This window comes from Bubalus kerabau, chromosome 18 (genome assembly GCF_029407905.1).
Source record: "Bubalus kerabau isolate K-KA32 ecotype Philippines breed swamp buffalo chromosome 18, PCC_UOA_SB_1v2, whole genome shotgun sequence".
Classification (NCBI taxonomy): Eukaryota; Metazoa; Chordata; class Mammalia; order Artiodactyla; family Bovidae; genus Bubalus; species Bubalus kerabau.
In genome coordinates this window covers 38,415,495-38,421,646 of record NC_073641.1, presented here as the reverse complement: position 1 = coordinate 38,421,646, position 6,152 = coordinate 38,415,495, and the positions used below count along the sequence as shown (strand labels likewise).

The 6,152-nt window shown below is 41.4% G+C and overlaps 1 long non-coding RNA gene and 1 other non-coding gene across 2 annotated transcripts; both read left to right on the top strand.

The window, feature by feature from the left end:
- The first annotated feature begins 271 nt into the window (after positions 1-271).
- On the top strand, positions 272-5,831 carry LOC129633259 (uncharacterized). The gene is made up of 3 exons (XR_008704980.1): positions 272-414; positions 1,841-2,041; positions 5,083-5,831. It is a non-coding gene; the product is annotated as an uncharacterized LOC129633259 (long non-coding RNA).
- On the top strand, positions 4,753-4,859 carry LOC129633480 (U6 spliceosomal RNA). Its single transcript, XR_008705064.1, has one exon. It is a non-coding gene; the product is annotated as a U6 spliceosomal RNA (small nuclear RNA).
- Positions 5,832-6,152: the final 321 nt, after the last annotated feature.

Below are 6,152 nucleotides of genomic sequence, written 5' to 3'. Positions count from 1 at the left end.
AAATGTTCAGCTATTATCTTTGAAAAGTCTGCATATTTTACAGCCCCTTTACTTTTGGATGGTTGGTGCTATCGGATGTAACCTTTAGGTCCTTTGTTAGAATTTTGAAAGAGTTATTATCCCTCAGTTTGTTCCTTTATGATTCAGCACTTTCCCTCAGCTTAAGGTTTGAACATTGCTGGAGTGAACACAGCTGTTTGTGTTTACTTCTTTGCTAGTATACTTACTTCTATCACATGAGATGTCAGCCCAGCTCCAAGAGCCTGCTAATTACCACGAAACCAGGCAGCAGAGGGAGCAGATAAACTCAAAACATTGAGTTCTCTGGGTGACAGGGAGCCTAGAGCTCTAATGTCCTAAAAATAACCTTTTATCATGGAGAACTCCAAGCCTTTACTTGATGATGATAGTGGGGTGAGTGTAATTTTAATTTAAAACTCTTAAAAGCATCTTTATAGACTAGCATGCTGTCTCTGTGTTATAACAATGCAAAGGTTTATAAACATAGCAAAACCATGTTGGCTGGAATAGAGCTGGCATTGTATCTTTTAAGGCATGTTTAGGGGTTCTATGAAGTGGTTTAAACCAAAGCCACAAGAGTGAGAAAAAACTTTTTTCAGATGGATTTTAGTAGACTACCTGTTCCTCAAATTTATGTGCTAAAGATGCATACTTTAAAAAAAAATCTATTTTAACAATTAAGTGGTTTAAAAATTTTCCTTCTCATGATTCATGGAATTTCAGGTTCAACTAGTTTTTGAGCACAAAATATGTACTAGGTATTGTATGACGTTTGTATATATTTTCTCAGTGAACTATATTGATGATTACATGTTATGTTATTAAGATCCAAGCAAGAAAAGACTTATGAAATAAAATGATGTATTTGCTTTATATCTGCTTTTTGTGATTTGCATAACCTTGATTTACATAATATGGCTGCCCATAATTTTGCCATAGAGAAAGTCTGTATGTTTAGCACCAAATTTAGCATGATTCATTGACACTCATGTAATGGCCATTCTCAGAGAAGAAACACTCCTGCAGCCTGGCATGACTGGGATGTTAGTTTTTTTCTTTATGATTGAGGGACTGTTTCATCAAAATATTTTTTTAAACAGATGTGCTCTGGTGTTTACGGAGGGGAGAATTTAAGCCAGACTGATTAATTAGCAGTTAGTCAAGACATTTCCCTGCTCCTATCTGGGTAGTCTGGGGATTATGAAGCTGTCAGTAGGTTATATTCAGATGATGAAAAAAAAAGACAAACAGCAAACCAAAGTAAACCAAACCTCAGATCACTGTGTTGGGATGTAAAATATGGTGTCCTACATGCTCAACACAGTTTTTATTGGAACGTGAGTTTTTTTGAGTGGGCATAATAGTACTAACCCAGGGCTGAGCATACTTTTCCTGTAAAGGGCCAAATAGTAAATATTTTAGTCTCTGTGGGCCATAGAGTCTGTTTCAGTGACTCTGTAACTGAGCCACTAAAGCAGGCATAAACAATATGTAAATGAATGAGCATGACTGTTTTCCAATAAAACTTTACTTATGGGTATTAACATTTGAAATTTCATGTAATTTTCTTGTGTCACAAAATATTACTGTTCTTTCATTTTTTTCCCCCCCAGCCATTTAAAAATGCAAAAGCATTCTTAGTTTGCCAGTTGACCGTTTGCCCTGGGGACCATAGTTTGCCATGGACTAAAGTGAAGAGTCTTGAATCTGTTTTAATCTTGTTTCTTTTTGTTTTTTCACACAAGACTAATTCTCTCAAAACCCTAGTTTCTATATTTGTAAAATGAGAGATAATAGTAATTGCGCTATTTCCTTTCAGGATTGTTGGCAAGATTGAACGAGGTCATGGATACGAAAGAATTTTGAAGAAAGTGATGTGCCACACTGATATAAAATATTGACTATGTTGTGATTTGTATCAGGAGTGCATTTGGTTACCAGTAGCTGAGAGCTGGATTAACAGTGGCTGCAACCATGAAGACATTTAGCATTCATTTTCTTGGATATGCGAGGCCCCAGGGTTGGTGCTCTGACTCCACGATGTCACTTGAGACCTGATGTTTGTGCTCTGGATTCTGGTATTCATGTGTCAGTAGTACCTCCTTTCGTAGTGCAGGACGGATATCATAACTCCAAAAGTCATGTTCTCACAGGACAGTGTCCCAAAACAGGACAGTGTCCAAACAAGAAGGATGAAGGGAATGGAGAGAAAGGGGGTCTCTTTCCAGCCCTTTCTGCTTTTATCAAGGAGGAGCACCTTGGCTGAGACTCCCCTAGCAGCCTTCCCTTCACGCCCCAGAGTTGGCTCACAGGTCCACCCTAGCCCAGCCTCTAGCAAAGGAAAGGAGGACTGCTGTGCTCAGCTTGTAGACCAACCATGAAGCCGGTCTCTGGGATCGGGCACAGTGCTGCCTGCACTCACAGGGTCGATCACATTAGTCTCTTCCTTGCTACAAGTCGTGTGGCTGGCATCAGGTTCAGGGAATAGCTGATGAGCTCATTTCCTAAGAACACTCAGATGAATCCTCCACATGCCATGCAAGCTGTCCTCGTAGGCATCTGTAGATGGACACCTACATTGTAGTTGGGCAGCAGGGTCAGGTCTGAGTGGAGGATGGACTCTCCACCTCACTAACCTGAGACAGAGTAGGAGGGAGGAACTCAGGGCTGTCTTCTGGGACATACTAGGGAGAACCAGTTTAATCTTCGTCTATTAAATATTATGATAAAGTGCTCCCAGTCATCCTTTTGAGGAATCTCTTCATTGTAAAATCCAGTGCTGGAGGTGTGTCTCATTTTCAGAAAGCTCAGATTAAAAATCTAGACTCAACTACACACATCAGGAGTCAGATAACCTAAAGTTTAAAATAATCTAGAATTTACCTTAAAATTCCTTTAAAGAGTGAAACACTTTGGTGCACTTTAAATGATTTCATTGGTAAAAATTTGATTTCTGCATAATTAATATATGGGTGTACACATACACACACATCGCTAATGCCTTGCACTGGGATAGATAGAATTATTAATTGATTGAAAAAGCACGAGAAGAAAATCGTCACTTATGTGAACTAAATTAAATGTCTTAGGGTTTCAGGGTAACCAGAGCAAATGATGTCTCCCAAGGAAGTAAATGCCTACTCCGAAAAGAATTATACACTTTGTTCATACAGGTCAAATCTCATTACAATGCAGAGATTCCTACATTGTGTGGGAGGTTGAACCACAGGTTCCCTCAGAACTCTGGTTCTTTCATTCTCTGAGTACCGTTTGACCTTGAAGGTTTCTTCTTTTCTAAAATATGGCAGTTCTGTGATTACAGCAGAAACCTCTTTATGATGAAGTTCAAAGCTCATAGCCTGCTTTGGTTGTTCACTTTTTTCCCTTTCATTTCTCACATGCTCCCTGTTTTCACGGAGTTTGCAGCCTGGATGAGGATATCGACATTAAACATCTACTCGATTGTACTGACATTGCCTGACTCCATATAGATTAGCGCTCTGAAGAAAGGAACAGTGCACTGTGAAAGGAGAGCGAAGGGATCTGACCTTGACTGGGGAATCAGGGAAGGCTTCTTGGAGGGAGCAATGTTTGGGAGGAGAACTGACATGTACATAGGGGTTAATTAGGTGAAAGAGAGTGGGATGGAAAAGGCATTCCTGACGTTGGTACAGCGTGTGTATTTACCAGTCTATCTGTCCAGTATGACCATCCACCCAGCCATCTACTTACCTGTTCAACTACCTATCCACCCACTTACCCATCCACCCATCTGCTTACCCATTTACCCATCCATTTATCCTGTTTCCCAAACAGTATGGTAATGCAAACAGGTAGAAATTAGCTGCTTTCTAAGTCTGTAAGTCTGTTTTGGGAGATCAGAGGAGTGTTTTTAAAAAATCCTCAGAGAACACTAGGAGGTTATTTTAAGTAACAATAGGCCATGATACAATTTCAGCCCTTCCTCTTGCTCTTGCTGGAATGGGATTTGCACGCATGTGTGAACACCCTGAGGGAGCTCTCCTGGTCTATCAACTGTGCTCTAACCACCCCCCACCCACAGAATGAAGAGGGTAAAACCCATGTGCCAGAAGCCTGCTTCTGCTTCCCTGGGAACTGTAATTGGCAGTGAAAGATTGAAGTGAAATCCTGCATTAACAGGGAGAATTGATCTAACTTTTACAAGGAATTACTTTTTCCTACCAGAAAGGATCTGCCAAAAAGCAATATTCAGTATTTAAAAATGAGAATTAAATTGGTATCTATATTACATAAAGAAACTTTAAGAATAGTTGCTTGAAATCAGGGGTAGTTTGTGGGCTTGCTTTTAGTGATTAGCAAATTATCCATTTACACCTGTTGTCAGTTAACAATAAGTTTTCTACTGAGTTTACAGAACTTTGGCATTAAATTTATACCTGAAGTGAGATTAGAGATTCAATGTAACGTTCATTTTTTACAAGAAATTGAAAGCCAGATAGGTTAAGTGACTTTTTCAAGCCATTAAAAAATTTATGCCTCAATTCATTTCATTCCCCAGGCTTGTGTGCCAGGAGAGGGCAGGCAGGACCTTGGGTCTTCTAAATCCTGGTTCAGCGTGAGGAACTCTGGAACTGACTTGGCACTCAGATCTTTGAATTGCTTAACTTCTTAACTTTAAAAATTGCTTAACTTCCCTAAGTCTCAGTTTCTTCATCTATATAAGGGGATAATTATTGTATCTACCTCATTGTGCTCACTTCAGCAGAACATATACTAAAATTGGAACAATACAGAGAAGATTAGCATGGCCCCTGCCCAAGGATGATGTGCAAATTCATGAAGTGTACCATAGTTTTGGGCTTCCCAGGTGGCTCGGTGATAAGGAATCTGCATGCAATGCAGGAGACCCAGGTTCAATCCTTGGGTCGGGAAGATCCCCTGGTGAAGGGAATGGCAACCCACTCCAGTATTCTTGACTGGAGAATTCCATGGACAGAAGAGCCTGGAGGGCTGCAGTCCATGGGGTCTCAAAGAGTCAGACACGACTGAGTGATTAATACTTTCACTTCACTTTCAAAGGTTAAAATGCCTGAGAAGAGTCAAGTCTGTAATAAATGCTCAGTGAACGCTTTGCCAACAGAAAAAGGACTGAAGTGACCATGGGTTGGTTCTCAGTGGGGCTTCAAGATGCGAGGCAAGCCTTCTCTGCTTTCTGGTGCCCCTGGACTCTACCGTGAGAAAACCCTGTCCTGGGCAGTCCATCATCCCAGAGAAAGGAAACAGATGGAGTGAATTTGAACTATTATGACTCGTCACCATGCTCAATCTTCTACAAGACTCTTTTAGGCATCTGCATTTAAGTATGTACCTAGGAGTGGACTTACATGAAAAGCAGCCTAACAGCTTTCCAAAGTGGTTGCACCATTTTATACTCTTACTAGCAATGAAGGAGACTTCCAGTTGACCTGCATCCTCACCAACTCTTGATATTGGGAGTCTTTAATTGTAGCCTTTCTAGGGGGAGGGGGGAATGTGATGGTACCTCATTGTTGCTAGCCCTCTGAGCTGAGAAGAGTTTCTGGTTTGTTTAAGAACTTCTACTACTAACTCTTGAGTCCTCTGTTTCATCCTCAAGGATGGAGCTCAGAAAGTCTGGTGAAGCCCAGACCTTTGTCACTCAGCCTTGCTCATGGATACTAACTGGTTATTGGCCAGACCAAGCAGCACACACCCCTAGAAACGCTCAGCTAGTTCACAGGATGGTTGTGAACCTTCCGGGTAGCCACACTACTTAGATGCCAAAGCTCCTTCTAAGTGGCACACGTATATGTGAGTGTAGGTCTTTTCTATACCTTCTGTGTATTTAATGAACTGAAAAAATTCGCACTTTTTGGTGGATGAAATCACACCGCATGTGTGTAGCTCACAGACGAGGAGCCTGCTCAGTGTTCTGCAGGGGTGGGGTGGGGTGGGCAGCACAGGTTGCCCCCGTGGCCACTGCAGGGAGCTTTCTAAACCATCTTCCTCTGCCTCTGCTCCCCTTTCTACCTGAACCGTCCATTTTCACCATCCCCCTTCCTTCTCTCTCCTCCCTTCCTCTCGCTATTCTCCTCTTTTCCTTTCACCAACTGAACCAGAGTTGAACAAAA